We start from the raw sequence: 17,707 nt of genomic DNA on the forward strand, positions 1-17,707 counted from the left end.
GTAGCTTCTCAGCCATCTGCCAATAGCGTCCCTTGTATGAAATCAACTGGGCAAACCAACTGAGGAAGCATGTACCAGAAATTAAAAGACCCATTGTCCGCAGAAATCCGCGAACCAGCAAATAATCTGCGATATATATTTAAATATGCTTACATATAAAATCCGCGATGGAGTGAAGCCGCGAAAGGCGAAGCGCGATATAGCGAGGGATCACTGTACTCAATGTTTTACACTTGACTTAATCATTGTGACATCACATTAATGAGAATTTCAGCATGACGTTTTGGAAATTAGCACTTATCACATACATCTTGTAATGTCCCAACAAAAGACACAACTTACACAATGATAAGAAGAAATATGAACAACCATTGTACTTCTACAAATATTTTTGAAAAAGCATCATATACAAGAATGAAAAGTAAGTTATGAAGAGCTGATTATTGCACCACATCTCATAAAACACTATCAATGTGTTTACATCTCATTTCTTTTCCTAAATTTGTTTACACACATTGAGTTCAAATCAATGAGATGGGCCACATGGTAGGTTATATGAAAACATGCCAACATTTCCAGTTGTTTGCCTTTAACTTGTAGTAAAGTGATAGGCTGAGCTACACAAGAGACATTCTTTAAGTTTTTTTCTTCCATCTTCAGGTGCACTAAATTGTATATTTAGCTATGTGTGTTGGTTTTCTGTGTGTGTGAGCACAACCTTTACTAAAGTTCAACTTGCACTTATTTTGTTTCAGTGTGATCCTGTTGTATTGCATTGTGCAGGATGGAGTTCTGTTCACTCCTACAGTGTCCATTTTAGGACATCCTCCTCCCTCCGAAAAAACTCCATCCTTCCTACTACCTTCGACAAAATATTCCTCCTCCCTGCGAGGAATCCCCAGTCACCCCTCCTCCCTCCTCCCTCCTCTCTCCTCCCTCCTCCATCCGCTCTCAGTTCTCCGCTCTCCGTTTTCCGCCATCCACCCTCCTATCTCCGTCATCCGCCTTCAGCTCTCCATCAAACCCCACACTCCCCCCGCCCCCTCATCGACATTTTCGTTAATGAAGTGACGTAATACTTCAGCTCCACCTTCTTCACAAGTTCATTAACCAAATTATTTGTCAATTATATTTCACAGTAAGAATTTACAGCACGACTCAAACGTGGGAACGAAAGTAAATGACGTTAATTGTTGAGTGTCTTTTAATATTGTTTAAGCATACATATTAACACATGTGCAATTAAACGTGTGCATTTACGGTGTGATTTTTCAGGCTTAAAAGCTCGCCTTTTATTAAAAAGGTAAATGCAAACTTTTTTCATTCTGAAGGGCACAAACCACGCAAAAATGTCGGTACACCAGATAAATAAGCGCAACATATTATCAGTTGTATTGTATGCTTACAATACATATAGAAATGTGTTAATCGTTAACTAATAGTATGGGATGGTGTTTTTCAACTCAGATGCAGATGGAAACCAGAACTGCTTTGAAAAATACGAACGCCTTAGGACCGATCTGGAATAAGGTAGCACAGCGCCTTGATTTAAACGATTCCATGTCTTGGTGGGTTTGCGTTGCTTGTTGTCAATATCTTTACACCTGTTTTTAAGGCTTATTGACTGAAAGGGGCTTTCGTGAAAAAACTTAGGGCTTTGCTACAGGATACACCCTCCACAAGTTAAGGAAGTTAAAAATAAAGGTATATATTTCTGTTTTATTTAAACCTTTTAAGTTTGTATGCGGGCGGCATGGTTAATGAACTTGTGAAGAAAGTGGAGCTGAAGTATTACGTCACTTCATTAACGAAAATGTCGATGAGGGGGCGGGGGGAGTGTGGGGTTTGATGGAGAGCTGAAGGCGGATGACGGAGATAGGAGGGTGGATGGCGGAAAACGGACAGCGGAGAACTGAGAGCGGATGGAGGAGGGAGGAGGGAGGAGAGAGGAGGGAGGAGGGAGGAGGGGTGACTGGGGATTCCTCGCAGGGAGGAGGAATATTTTGTCGAAGGTAGTAGGAAGGATGGAGTTTTTTCGGAGGGAGGAGGATGTCCTAAAATGGACACTGTACACTCCAATATGTTTGTTTATGCACCCTCAGAAATATTTGTTGTTAATGGAAAATAATGTGAGTTTTATTTGTATTGTAATCTCATGCTTAATTTGTGTTGTGGCTGACCCCACTTTGCAATCAAGTTGTTTACATATTGTAATTGTCACAGTCACTGGTAGATGGAGCACGGATATCAAGAGACTGTATGCAGTGTATTTTTTTATTTTATTAATTTATATTAATGCAATTCAAATTTGGATACTTTTCGAAACAGTTTGAAATAATAAGGTTTAGTTTTAGTTTAGTTTATTTATAAAGCACATTTCAAACAACCAATATTGACTAAATTGCAGCACATTAAAATAAAGGTAAAAAGACATGCATTCTAAGACAGGTTAGATAAAAACAAAAAGCACAATAAAAAATAAAGTATTGAATGAACCAATTCTTATAATTAAAAACCAAAGAAAGAAATGTGTTTTCAGCCTGGATTTAAAAATGTACACAGTTGTTGTAGACCTGACATGAGCAGGGAGCCTGGGGGATGCTGTAGCAAAAGCATGCTCACCATGAAGCTTTTGTCAAGGTCTTGGCACCACCAAGAGTGTCAAATCAGAGGATCTAAGTTGTTGAGATGGGATGTAACAATGTAAAAGGTTAGAAAGACAGGAGGATGCTAAAACATTGAAGCACTTAAAAAAACAAGCAACAGCCCCTTAAAAATAAACCCTGTAACGGAATGGCAGAGTAATCCAGGAGAAATATGGTATGCCCATCAAAAGTCCAGCAGCAGTGTTTTGGACCAGCTGTACTGTAGATGAGAAAAGATTGCTGGGCAAGTCCATTGTATAACAAGTTACAGTAGTCCAATAATGAAGAAATAAAGGCACAAGTCACTTTTTCAAAGTCAGCAACAAACAAAAACGATTTGATCTTTGATAAAACTAATAGTTGGAAAGAAAGTTTTCAAAAAACATAATGTCTTTATGTCTGATTGGTTGTAAGTATTCAAAGCCAGCATTGAAATTACACCTCTTAGGGTTTTAGGATATAGTTGCTGGAAATACTTTGCTTCAGATAAAAGCAAACACCAAGATTAGATAATAAAAATGACTATAGCAGCAATGGTTTTAATATGGTGGTGGAAATAATAGATGTAAAATGATAAAGAATGAAAGGAAAAAGAATTAATAAATAGAATGGTAAGCTAATATTAAACAGATATAAGTAAACAGAGTATGAAATAAAAAAGCTTTAAAACATGTAATAATAACTGACTAGTAGATAATTAGAAATATGGACATGGCAATTAGGGAACTTACAATATATGCTACTGTCATATATAAGGCACATTGCTATGATATGCATTAATAGTTGCCTCCCATTGCACAGGAAGTATCTCTCATGAGTGACTCCTATGTTCCCACAGTAGCACTTGCAGAATCTCTGCTACTATCAGTACAGTCCTCTAGTTTCTGAAAATTTCTGCTGCCCTGCACTATAGAGAGGATCCGTGGCAACATCTTTCCAACCAAGCATCCATGATATACTGTATAGATATAAATCATTATGTTATCCCAAACTGCATGCCAATTTTTTACTGTTGCAAGAAAGGACAATAATTGGCCTTTTTGTACAATGTAAGGTTTGCCATGAAAATGCTTTATTTTAATTTTTGCATGTTTATATTCATTAATGTGTTTCCTAACTTAATTCCAAGTAAATTGCATGATCAATTCACAGCTGTGTTTACCAATCAGAATGATTTTTTTCTTCACTCAAGGTAAGTACTTTAAGTGTTTAACAACTGTATGTATGATTAATTGTTTTTCATTAGATTCATTTATGTGATATAGAAGTATGTAATATTCTTGCTGTGTTTAGTGCACAAATTTTAAGTTTTTATATGTTGAGGTTACTTACCGTTATTTTACTAATTTATCAAATGCTTTTCATTCAAATAAATCCAAAAGACAAACTTAACTTAAGTAGTCAGAAGAGTATTTCAGGTATAATTTAATGTATTGTGCACTACAAAGAAAATACTAAAAACGAAAACCACCAAGTTATGATCTAGTTAAGTTACGCTGTAAATGTGTAAGTAAATGTAATGGTGCCGCCTCAGTGCTTCTCACAGTTTGGCCTGTTGCTACTCCTTTTTGCCCAATATCCCAAAGATAATTATGTGCATTGGTGAGGCTAACCTTTCCCAATATGAGACTATCAGTGTGGTCCATTATTGACGGGTGACTAATCCATGTTGCTGATTTTCTTGGCTGGATGCCTGCTGCTAATGTGCTAGTGTCTTCTTTCTTGAAAACATATAACAGAAAAAGGAAAAACAAAAAAATAATATTTATGTATTACAGAGTTTTTAATCACAGAAATATAGTGGTTCTTTCTCAGTACTTGCAAACAGGCAGTGCCCACAACATACAATGAGCAACTCTAGAAGTTTTTATTCTATTCTATTTGTAAAATTAAGTTAAAGATAACGTGAAAATAGTCAGTTTTTCAGCCCCTTAAAGAATTTATATAACCACATATAGTATAGCAGTGTTTGTTAAACTTTTTGGGATTGTGGAGCCCTACACAAAAATAATGGGATCTGTGGAGCCTCTCTGAAAATAAAAAAAAAACAGAAATTAGAAAATTATCAATTATGTTAAAATATTGTAATCAGGAAAACATATATGTTATATATTTATGAAAAAAGAGTCATTTTATGTCATTTTATGACTCCAAAAATCAATATATGGTGTAAAGTTTGTTAAACATAGCGTTAATATAGGTGTTATACAGTATTTAGCACAATGTAGCAAACAAGTAGGATCTTAAGTGCTTAGTGACGTATAGGTCACACATTTACTATGATTATTTTATCAATCAGTAAGTAAACTAATGTACATTTTTTAACATAACGTCTGAGGAAAAATCATCCAACATACTGTATCTTCTTTATTCATTGATAGATCATTCTTTACTTATTTTTTATGAACAGAACCATCTAGACAAGAAAAGGTCATTCAATCCAACAAAGCTTGCCAGTCCTACCACTTAATGCTTCTAAAATAGCATCAAGTCTAGTTTTGAAAGTCCCTAAAGTCTTACTGTCTACCACTCTACTTGGTAGTTTATTCCAAGTGTTTATGGTTCTCTGTGTAAAGAAAAACTTTCTAATGTTTGTGTGAAATTTCCCCTTGACATTTTTCCAACTGTGTCCTTATGTTCTTGATGAACTCACCCATTGTAGCCAACTGGTACATGGAAGAAATGGAGGAGAAAGCACTCAACTCTTTCCCAGGGATGACACCAACCCACTGGTTCAGATATGTTGACGACACCTGGGTTAAGATCAAGTTCCGGGAGGTACACGGCCTTTACAGACCACATTAACTCAGTGGACATACAATTCACCATGTAAGACTCCAAAGATAACCGGCTGGCTTTCCTGGATTGTGCAGTCATCATTTGGACTGATGGGAAGCTAGAAATAGAAATCTACAGAAAACCTACCCACACTGACCAATATGTTTTGTTTGACTCACATCACCCACTACAACAAAAACTAGGGGTTATCAGTACTCTACACCACAGAGCAGAGAACATCCCCACATCCACAGAAGCTAAGAAGAAGGAAAACAGGCATCTGAAAACAGCCCTTAAAACCTGTGGATATCCCAAGTGGGCCTTTAACAAGGCAGGATCTTGCTCCAGAAAAAGGACAACAAAACAGTCGGAGTCCCAGGACCAACAGAATAATCTGGTTATTCCATACATGGCTGGTGTGTCCGAAAAGTTAAAAAGGATTTTTGGAAAACACCACATACCTGTCCACTACATACCCACTAACACACTGAGACAGAAACTTGTCCACCCCAAAGACCGGATACCGAAACAGAAGAAGAGCAATGTAATGTATGCAGTTCAATGCAGCGAAGAGTGTCCTGAACTGTACATTGGAGAGACCAAACAGCCGCTACACAGGAGGATGGCCCAGCACAGAAGGAGTAACACCTCAGGGCCGGAATCAGCTGTGTACCTCCATTTGAAGGACAAAGGACACTCATTTGAGGACATTAACGTCCAGATATTGGATAGAGAAGACAAGTGGTTTGAGAGAGGGGTGAGGGAAGTTTTGCATGTGCAAATCAACAACCCCTCACTCAACAGAGGTGGAGGCCTTAGGCATAACCTGTCTTCAATTTATCATGCTGCCCTTTCATCCATTCCCAGGTAAATCAGGCCCAATTCACACCTCCTACTCTATGGGGGTAGGAGGGGCTGTTAAAAGGTGTGATGGTTAAATCTACCCACACCTCCCCCTTCCTTTGTTTTACTCAACGAGCCTATTCAAGGCAGGTGTGAAGTGAACTTAACCTGGAGGATAAATTGTGGTCTCTAACAACATTCCTCAGACTGAGGAAGCTGCTTGGATGAGCAGTGAAACATATCTACCTAACAAGAAAGAATTCCAGTTGCCATGACTCAACTACCAGATAATTTCACCTGGATGATTGAGAATCTTCACAGATATATATATTAATGCATAATAGTATTGATACATTCTGTTTAGCTAAACAAGATGCACAATGACAAATACAACACTGCATGCATCAAACAAACAGGGACATTTTGTAACTATCATAACAGACAGTGGAACCTTTAATTTTTGGTTTGAGTGAGCTCAGATTAGTGCAGCAACAGATACAATCAATGTTGCATCAACTTCTGCCTATTTGGTAATTTTTCCAGTAGCTATAGCTGGTACAAGATATTATAACTGATGGCTCACGGAACTGCTGTTTGGTTTTGTGGAACCGTAGGGTTACCCAGAACACAGTTTAATAAGCACTGTAGAATACTAGCATATCATACAGTACTTCTTAGTTTGAATTTAAAAAAAGAAAAAATATCATAGCCACAATAATGTACTAATGTCTATGATGCATTATTTACTGACTTTAACTGGTTCATTTATGCATTATGCACTCCAGTTATGTTTATATAAATAAAGCACTTGATTGACATTACATTAGGTTTTTGTGTTACCAGTTAGGAATACTGTAAAATGTATAATATGAAGTGTACATTGCATCATTTTATGTTTCTTCATTTAAAAACAATTACTTGCGCTTAATATCATGTCCCAGACGGCTGGGGACCCTACCCAGCCGGGACACCTGGACGGTCCCCGAGATGGACGATACTTCCCCTGGGCCATGAGAGGGCAGCCACCCGGGTCTGCTTGTGGGCCACTGGACCGGAGCTAGGACGCTCATCCCTACTGGAGGACGTGGCCCCCACCAGGGGGCGCCCGGACGGTTATGAAATCCTGCATGGCTTCCAGGTGCTCTCTTGACACTTCCGCCACACCAGGAAGTGTCATCAGGGGGAACACCTGGAGCTCATCCAGGTCAGTATAAAAGGGGCCGCCTCCCTCCAGTAGACGAGCCGGAGTTGGGAGGAAGGAGACGAAGCTTGTGAGGAGGGGAGAGGAGGTCATTGAGAAGAGAAAGAGAAAGAGAAAGGAAGAGAGCTGGTGGATGAAACCATTGTGGTGTCTGTAAGGGAAAAATAAAGAAGTGTGTTTTGGACATTCTGGTATCTGTCTGTCTGTGTCCGGGGTATGCTGTCCACAATCAACAATTTAAGCTTTCTGCCTACTGGCTTGCACTATGGTTGTGGAGCCATGCTGAAGACGGTACACCGAATGCAACAACCTAATCAGACAGCAGGGTGAGTTAACACCTTGTGTGCTGCAGATATGGTGATATTTTGATTATGAGTATAGAAAGTATGCAATTGTTATGCAAGATATGCAATTGTTTTCATGTAAAAAGAGATACAAATGCTACAACGTTGTACATTAAATGCATTCTGAATGTTTATTTTATTAATAAAAAAAGTTTAATATGTAGATGTTTTGAAAGGTTGTTAAAAGAAAGTTTATTTTTTTGGTTAATTTAATTTAAATGTTATACCCCAATGAGGAAAGATGTGTATAAAACTGGGAGAAAGGTACTATAAGTATAAGTGTTAAACTATTGATTGAGATGTACTGTATGCGATTAGATTTTTTCATAGCATTATTTTGCTTTTTTTTTGTTTGTTTTTTTTTTTTTTTGCTTGCTTGGAAACAAAGTTTATCAAATGGAAAAGTGAATTTTGAGTTTATTGTTACAATTAATGTTTTTATTTGACATTAATTGCCCTTGCTCTGGATAGTGTAAAAGAAAGGGGGCGCCAATGAGCCTGAAAACCCCAGACACACCACAGCAAACAGTCCCAGGTAAAAAAATAAAGGCTTTTATTGCACAAAATACCTTCTTTACAGATAACTTCCACAGCCTTTCATTAAACTATTCCCCCTTTTCCTCCTCCAGGTGAGCATTGCCTTCAGCCTCCCAACTCTGACTCTGTGGAGGAGGCTGGACGGCTCGGTTTTATGTCAGACACGGGAGTACTTCTGGTAAATGGGCATAGCCTGAAAGAAGTACTTCCAGGTCAGGCCTTCTGAAACAGGGAGTCCTTCTCCCTGCAGCAACCCCTGGCAGCACTCAAAGACAGTGACAGTATTGTCCCTTAGAACTACAACTCCCATACATCCCTGTAGGCGTCCTTACTGCATCCATGCCAGTGGAGTACTGCAAACTATTATACTGGGGGAGTAATTGCTCTTTATATCCCAGCTCCCCCCTACTGTCCATTAATCTATCCCTTTGTGTGGGATGTTGAAACAGACCCATCTTGGCTGGGTCATGCTTCCTTCCATACTGTTCTTCCATTATGGTGTCCTGGCCGGCAAAGAGTCCAGTGCAGGACATACAATACATATATTGAGTTAACTTTTTATGATGATCCAAGGTGAAATTTCTTCTGTATCAGAAATTTAAATTAAAATATATTTTGCATATTGTGACATTATGCTGTGTAAGAAAGGCACTATATTGCGCCCGACCTGAGACAGACTTGACACGGGAGGCACATATAAAAGCCCAGAAACTTTTATTTTCTTTACCTGTGGGGCACGTCTTCCCCATGAACCCCACAGGCAATACACAGTCCCAAGTACAGCGCTTAGCACAACCAAAACACTCTTTTCTCTTTCCCCACCACTCCTCCACAGCTTTGTCTTCCTTCCATCCGACTCTGGCCGTTGAGTGGTGGTTGCTGGTTCCTTTTATGTCCCACCCAGAAGTGCTCCAGGTGCTTGATCACCTGTTTCCAATTGCACTCCCGGGTGGGGCTGAAGATTAGTCCAGGTGGGCTCAGGGACCTCTGCTGCACCCCCTGGCGGCCACCCCAGACCCCAACAGGGCTGTGGAGAACTCCATTTCCCATGAAGCCCTGCGAGAGACTGAGGCACTGCTCCAACCCAGGGGGGTGTCCATCCAGCATCCAGAGGGAGGTACTGCATCGTCCAGGACTTTCTCTCCCTGAATCCACATCGAAGGGGTGTCCCGGCTGGGCCTGGGACCCGGCCGTCCATCACAACTGTATATATGAGACAAATGCCGAATAACAAGCATACAATTGGTAAGGTCTGCCATGAGCGCAAGATAATTAGTAAAAACAGCATTTCAGCTGCATTAATAACTGAAATCATATACAGTGAGGTAACATAAATAATTACAAGACTGCCAGCAAGTGTATTAAGAAAATTGGATGTGTAAATACCTACTGTGCCTTGACCTATAGTATGTCTTGGCAGCCTGAATTTACCATTACAAAGTCCAAAATATAGCTTCATACTGGTACTCTGCTGGCAAATAATTACTTATTTTTCACTTAAGTGGCTGGGTTATTCCAGAACACAGATGAAATCACCAACTATCAAGAGATGTAATGAAAATAGCAATTAAATTGATTGTTATCGAATAAGGGGAAAAAAACATTTGATAGGATTAAGGAGACTACATACTGATTATTTCATCTACTGATGCGTCAAGTAATTTTACAAAAGCTTGTATGCCCATGTAGAAATACATTAGCTCTGGCGTGAGAGCTAAAATTAGTGTGGCAAATTTCCATCAGACTTTCATGTATAGTATGCAACAGGTGAGACACTAAAAAAAAAAACTAGCAAAACGTATGATACTTAACATGATAATGAGAAAAACATAAGTGTTCATTAGTGATAAGTGACACATAATTTTTAAAGGTTTTCGGCAGGTACAAAATAAAGAATATCACTCCCTTAAGCTTAATTGACATGTATGTGTTTACTTACATTTTTTCCACAGCTACACAATTCAGGTATTTAGCAGCACCCAGTAAAGTCAGTTATGTTTTATAGCATTTATTTACATCGACACATAGGACCAAAGTGCATTTTTTAAAAATGTGACATGTATTTTTCACAAGAAGAAAAATCATGCATATTACTATGTTTTCTCTGCAGGACTACATGGCCCTTTGCTCCTACCTAGCAACTGTCCTTTCCTGTTTTGCAGATAAGACCGGATGTGTCCAGTGCTTCACACGCTGTGATGAAATGCACTGTGTATTGTGTTTGATGGTGATGCATCTTTAGGATTGAGACTGCCAGAACTGTTATCATAATTTAGAAAGTGGGCATTGTACTACCAGATAAAATACAATACATGTGTCAGGCAATTGACAAAAAAGTTAATCATTTCACTTTTTTTCATTAGAGAACTTTATTTAAACACTAAAATACATGCAGAGTTGTGCAAAAAACACTCCTGGACAATGGCACATTTTGCTGGTCATGAAACACCATTCGTTTTCCTAATTTTGTTACTGTATGTTAATTTTGCACAACTCAATTTACTCATCACTAGTGTTCACTTGTGGATTGAACACAATTTAACACTAGAATTACCAAAGCCTACAAAAAAACTCATAAATCCATCCCACCTTAAATCCCTTCGCACCTCTCCGTCAGCGTCTTTTGTCCTGTAAATGTGCCAATAAAGACAAGCAGCAAGCAGCCTGCTATTCCATCCCTCCACCGCCGCAGACCGTGCACAAAGTTCTCCCAGCTCATGCCTTGATTGTCTGGGAGTGAAGTGCTGGAATTTTAGAGTGGAAATAATAGATTATTATTTGGAACATATGCATTTCATGTGTGTTCCTTTCCTACAATAATCTGTGTAAACACATAACGTTTTTCATATTTTAGTAATAAATGACAAAATGTTGGCATAAACTATATAATCTGTGAAGCCTGAAGTCCAAAGATCAAATAAACACTTTCACAAAAGGTTCAAGGATTAAGTGTGTGTCTGTAACAGCCGGTGTACATTTATAGCACTTGTAAAAGTTACAGTTTTTTTTCCACTGTTATTCTCTCAGTCACGATCACATACATACTACCGCACCCCGCCCCCCCTTACCCCAATGTGTACATTGAAACAGGTGCAAATGTCGTAAATGTAGGAAGGACGGTCCTTGCGTGGACAAAAGACACTGATGGAGAGGTGCGATGGGATTTAAGGTGGGCCGGATTTACGAGTTTTTCGTAGGCTCTGGTAATTCTAGTGTTAACACATGCCCAGAAATATCCTATGCAAGATAAAGGACACTCTCATAGCACCCAAGAACTGAGAATGATGCCAATGAGACCAAAGTACAGAATAATAGAGATTTATTAGAGAAATTATTAACTTGAAGCTATAACAAAGAGGGAAATCATGTTAACAAACAACTAATACAACCTTGCCCTAACTGTAGGGAGGCGGTTTAAAATGTCTACATTCTCCGGCAGTGCATCAGCATCAAAATATGCTTCTTTATCTCCCTTCTTTTTCACTCTCTAGATATCCTTTTGTCCACTAATTATGACGAGACAAATGTTCATCCATATGATGTTTCCATTCCACTGTAGCCCCCACAACTTAAGTACAAGAGACAGACCCATTTTGGTGCATCACTACTCCAGTTGTCCATCTTTAACTTCCCTCCTATAATGACAAGCGTGTTGTATGGTATGGGGTGTTACAGTATGTGAGCACAAACATATGCAGTCTTTGCTGAATAATGGTTGACTCCTTGGAGGAATCCAGTGCTTATGTTTGTACAAATCCATTGCAATTGGATGGTATGGCACTGAGTAAATGTATGTAACATTATTTTTTATTATATTTCAATGTTCTGGTTCTTTGAGTTGTGATTCATTATCACTAACAAAGATTTAAAATACTCTGTAATCGCTCTGAGCACTTAACTGCTCTTGTCTGTTGTTGTGGAGTCACTTATCTGCACTTAGGGCAACTTCTAATAAGCATCTCCCACTACTATAAACATGTGTCACTCATGTGGCTCACCAAAGTCTTATTCCTGTTGTTATTGACCAGATCCGTGGATGAAGAAGTGCTTCTCGCTGTATTTTCTAGACTTTCTGACATGACTGACAACCTATGATTCAATGACATTGTAAATTCCAGGCCATTAAACAGTATTGTGGGCAATAGATAGATAGATAGATAGATAGATAGATAGATAGATAGATAGATAGATAGATAGATAGATAGATAGATAGATAGATAGATAGATAGAGTCATCATCCTTACAATAGTAAAATGTTATAGCTTAGGTATAACAATAACTCTTATGCATCACATCGACCGATCATGCTGCAAAGTCAATTCAGTGCACCTGTTAAAAAAGGATGAAAACTTATCGTTAGTAATGGCTGTTTTTCTGTCTCCTTTAATCACCAGGTCCAGTGCTGTTGACATAATGGATCTGCCTGAGTATTTTGGCAGTTTTCAGTGTTGTTGACTGGTTAGATAGAAAATCTCTACTGTATAAATGTCATTATTGTGTTCTTCACAAAGTAAGCCGATAAAGACCATCCGTATTTATGTGGTGAGCTGCCTTTCTATATTCTATTGTGTAGCTGAGTATGGAAAGTAATAAAGCGCATCTCTAGTACCATAGAAGGGACTCCTTTCTGTGGATTAAAAATTTTAGTATACGCAGCACGTTTTCTGCAATACAGCTTCCAATGCATTCTGGTTGGCAATCTTTATCTCTTTCCATTAATGCGTAATCACTGCCTTTGAAAAAATGATGGTGGATTACTTTTTACTACATACAATGGAAGAACATCAGTTTGTTTATTCATTATCATATGTACATTGATATTTCCTTTAAGGAATAGAGCTCCCTCTGTATATGTTTTGAAAAAAATTGTTTGTTTGACATAGAGCTGCTGTAGGTGGTTAAGAATTGAAATTAAATAAAACTGCAGTGCCAGAATCTAGTTTTTTTTCCAATTAAGTCCCATCAATTTCTGAGATTTCAGTATTTTTTGTGCATAATACCTTACATTGTATGCAATGGAGTGGGCAGGAGGAGGAGTATAGGGACCTAATCAAGGACTTTGTTAAATGATGCGACTCAAACCACCTACACCTGAACAGCATCAAAACCAAGGAGCTGGTGGTGGATTTTAGGAGGCCCAGGCCCCTCATGGACCCCATGATCATCAGAGGTGACTGTGTGCAGAGGGTGCAGACCTATACTGTAAATACCTGGAACTGCAGCTGGATGATAAAGAAGGACAGAGCCGACTATGCTTCCTTAGAAGGCTGGCGTCCTTCAACATCTGCAATAAGATGATGCAGATGTTCTATCAGACGGTTGTAGCGAGTGCCCTCTTCTACGCGGTGGCGTGCTGGGGAGGCAGCATAAAGAAGAGAGACGCCTCACACCTGGACAAACTGGTGAGGAAGGCAGGCTCTATTGTAGACACAGAGCTGGACAGTTTGACATCCGTGGCACTGAGCAGGCTCCTGTCAATCATGGAGAATCCACTGCATTCACTGAACAGTATCATCTTCAGACAGAGGAGCAGCTTCAGCGACAGACTGCTGTCACTTTCCTGCTCCACTGACAGACTGAGGAGATCGTTCCTCCCCCACACTATGCGACTCTTCAATACCACCCAGGGGGGTAAACATTAACATTATTCAAAGTTATTGACTGTCTGTATACCTGCATTGTTATCACTCTTTAATTTAATATTTTCTTTATCAGTATGCTGCTGCTGGAGTATGTGAATTTCCCCTTGGGATTAATAAAGTATCTATCTATCTATCTATCTATCTATCTATCTATCTATCTATCTATCTATCTATCTATCTATCTATCTATCTATCTATCTATCTATCTATCTATGTGAGCTCAGAATCTGAGTGAATCATCAGTGGCCATTTTGCTTGTCTCCACATATTATCTTATTGTTTTTTTGGCTTCTGTCCCATTTTATTCTCTCACATGAACATACTTTTGGCTTTGCAAATTTGCCCAATATTACCCTGTTTACAATACATGTTATGGTTATGATCCTTATACCATCATTATGATTTTCTTTTGCATTGCACCTACATTTTATTCGTAAAAGCAGATGGGTGTACTGTATAGGGACCGGTAAAATGGCACCTGACGAGTCAAATGATAGCTCTGTCTCAGATTCTAAGCCGTATGCTGTGTAAGGTGTTATGTGCAAAAGAATACTCACATATTAGAAACTGACGGGATTTCATTGGAAACAAAACTTATATACAGTATACATGTCTACCTCATACACATATGTAGATAACAGTATTATAATGTGGAACTGTTACTGCAAGTAGAACAAGGTTTTATGAGATAGGAGCAATTCAGTACAAGGTCATGACAATACATGCACATTTGTGTGTATGAGGCCAGGGAGAAGTATCTGATATAGCAGTCCAAACTTTAAAGTTCCTCCCTTTAAATTTCAGAGGGAGGTAAAATAGACTCTTAGTCTTTAATGTCTCCAAGAACACAGTGAATGTTCACCTGGTCTGTCTTTCTGTAGGGAATTGGACAGAGCAAGTCATGGTGGACTATGCAGAGGTCACTGCCAGAGTCCAATGGGGCTAGGATTTCATGTCCTGCCAGCTTAATAGTAACCTTACAATTGTTTTTCTTCAACACCCCAGGGGAAACCTGCAACTCATATACCTGGGCCAGATGGAAGTCCATGGACTGTGCAGGCACTCCTGAGTCTGACGCCACAGTTGATCCCAACATAAGCACCTGCATTCGATCTTTGGAGTTCCTACGATAGCGCCTTCAACCTATGGCATCGGTTCGTGTGCCCCCAGCAGTGGCATCAGCAACTCTAGAAGCATTGGTCTGACCAGGAGAAACCTAGGCAGGTCATTATCATCAAACCTTTCAGAAGGAAGGTTTCACATGATCTCTAGGGCCTCCCCAATCAAAAAGGGGGCGCATGAGAGTTGTTGTGCGTTCAAAACAGAATAGGAAACACTCTGGGTCATCTGAGGGAACCCTCTTCACCAGAACATCCTTTGGGATGAGCAAGGGCAAGGTTGCCTGTAGGCGTTTCATAAGGTTACGGTGGGAGCAGAGCATCAATAGCCTGTTGAGGATCCATCAGTGCAAGTCCTCGTTTCTAGTACTAGGTGACACGTGAGTTACTGTCTTGCACCCAAGAAAAGACACTGAGTCCAAAGGTTTCAAGTAAACAAACTTTATTCCAATCAAAACTGGAATAGTCAGGGTATTTATTCAAATAAGAGCTACCATTTTACTACACACAGACACAGCAAACAAGCAGTGACAGGGCCAGGTCAGTGGCCGGGTTAGAATGTCCCCTGCATCAACCATCGGGTGACAGACGTGTTACATGGGGAGGCTGCAAACTTGCACTTGACTCGGTGGTGCTAAGAACCTACAGTTGCCTCTGCAATGGACAAGCAACCCTCAACACATACGTCAACTGTGTTTCAGCATGCAGTATCATTGGGGAGGGTCTCAAAAGAGCTTTGTGCGTGCCCTGGAACTCAAGCACCCTCAAAAATTCTGAATTAAAAATATAATATTACAACACAGCCTACATATACTCAGAATACTTTGTTGTAGCATGACTTTAGAAACACTTTGTTACTTTCCAGTTGAAAAAGTCTTGCAATTCACCTCAGAAAAGACATTTGCCTGCTAGTGTTATGCATTGTTAGCCTTTTGGTTTGGTATTCTTTTTCTATACTCTTAATTCTAACACTTTAGATGCAAGTATAGTTACATGATTCGTGTAAGTCAATCAAGTAATTTCATTCTTTTAATTCCACAACAGGATCCAAGACAGCTCACATAAATACAGTATATATTCAAATAATTCATATACCTGCCATGAAGAATTTTACATTTTATATTAAATAGATGTGGAACAAGCACGACAATCTACAAATCTCATCATAAGAATCAAATGCATGTTTTGGATTTCATTGAGATTCATGGTTTCAAACACTGTTATAGCACAAAGAGTCTCCAAAATTAGTGTGCTCTATACATTTATCATATGATAGACTGTTAACTCAACCTTGTTTAAACTGTAAATAGTGCTGAATGTTTCCAGGATCTCTGAAATGGAAAAACATTGTTTATTAAACAATTAGATGTGAAATATGCTATAAGCAGAGCACACATCACTGGGATAATTGCATTGTATAATGCTTTTATGTTGAAGTTGTTCGCCCTTAATTGTGGTCCTATTGTATATTGAGCAGTGCAAAAGTGGCTGATTGTAATTGCTTTTTGTGCATTTCAAACAGTAAATCAATAGCAAACCTTCACTTTTTCCAGAAACACTGACCAGAAATTCACATGTACAAAATTTTGCTCAACAGTGAAACGTGTTTCTCAGTGGTAACATAGAAATTTCTCATTGTATGAGAATGCAGCTAAGTGATGATTAATTTTCAAGGAAAAAAAAAACAATGACACAATGCAATTAAGTCAGTGCTTTATTGCTATCGCCATCTACTGAAAGCCTGTTAGGTGGCACATATGTCATGGCCAGACACAGTGCTACTATGGATCTCTTTGATGAGGCCATCTGTAACTCTGTCAACATTTTTCCCTGCCGTTTAAACCTTGTGAAATTCTCTTCCCAATGCCTAGCTCTGAGTGCAGCTATGAGGGCATCTGAAGATGAAGTGGCTTCATTCTCAATCCTGGGGAATCTGGAGTAATCTCTGGATAATACCTTCATGGTGTGGCAGTTGCTCTAGAAGTCCTGAGTGATCTCTCCAGAGTGCCCTCTGATCTTTTCAAGTATAACAACATAGGGACAATGCCTGCATTGTATCTGATTTTCTCTACACAACAAGTATCGGTATCTTTCTTCTATTATATAGGTGCCCTATACTGCCACCTAATAGCATGGATTAACTCCTCCAGCTTTCTGTCAATCACTCTTGACTTACCTGATAGTCTGGTTCCAAAGAGCCAAAGAAGTTTTACCTCCTGGGCAATCTATTAACTTATAGGGCACACTGCCATCCAGGGGCTGCTTGCTCATGTTATTATCATGGGGTCCCTCTGACAGAGTATACATCATACCAAATCTACCATCTGTTTTCCACCTGACTCCAGGCCTTCCATTTCTGGCACATCTTTGTCACACTGAAAACCTGTCACTGTTGCATAAAACAGTTTAGAGTAGTATGCAGTATGCAGTTGAAATATATGATATTCATGAATCATTAAAGTAATGCACAGCTCTTAGTCAATCTAAATACTTTTAGTTGTTGCAGGAGAAAATGTTTTTGAACTCAAAGGCCTGAGTTTTGATGTATGATACCATCTGTCAGACTTCAGAGGTAAAAATCATTTGCATTCAGGAAAGG

Source organism: Erpetoichthys calabaricus, chromosome 7, assembly GCF_900747795.2.
Source record: "Erpetoichthys calabaricus chromosome 7, fErpCal1.3, whole genome shotgun sequence".
NCBI classification, from domain to species: domain Eukaryota; kingdom Metazoa; phylum Chordata; class Cladistia; order Polypteriformes; family Polypteridae; genus Erpetoichthys; species Erpetoichthys calabaricus.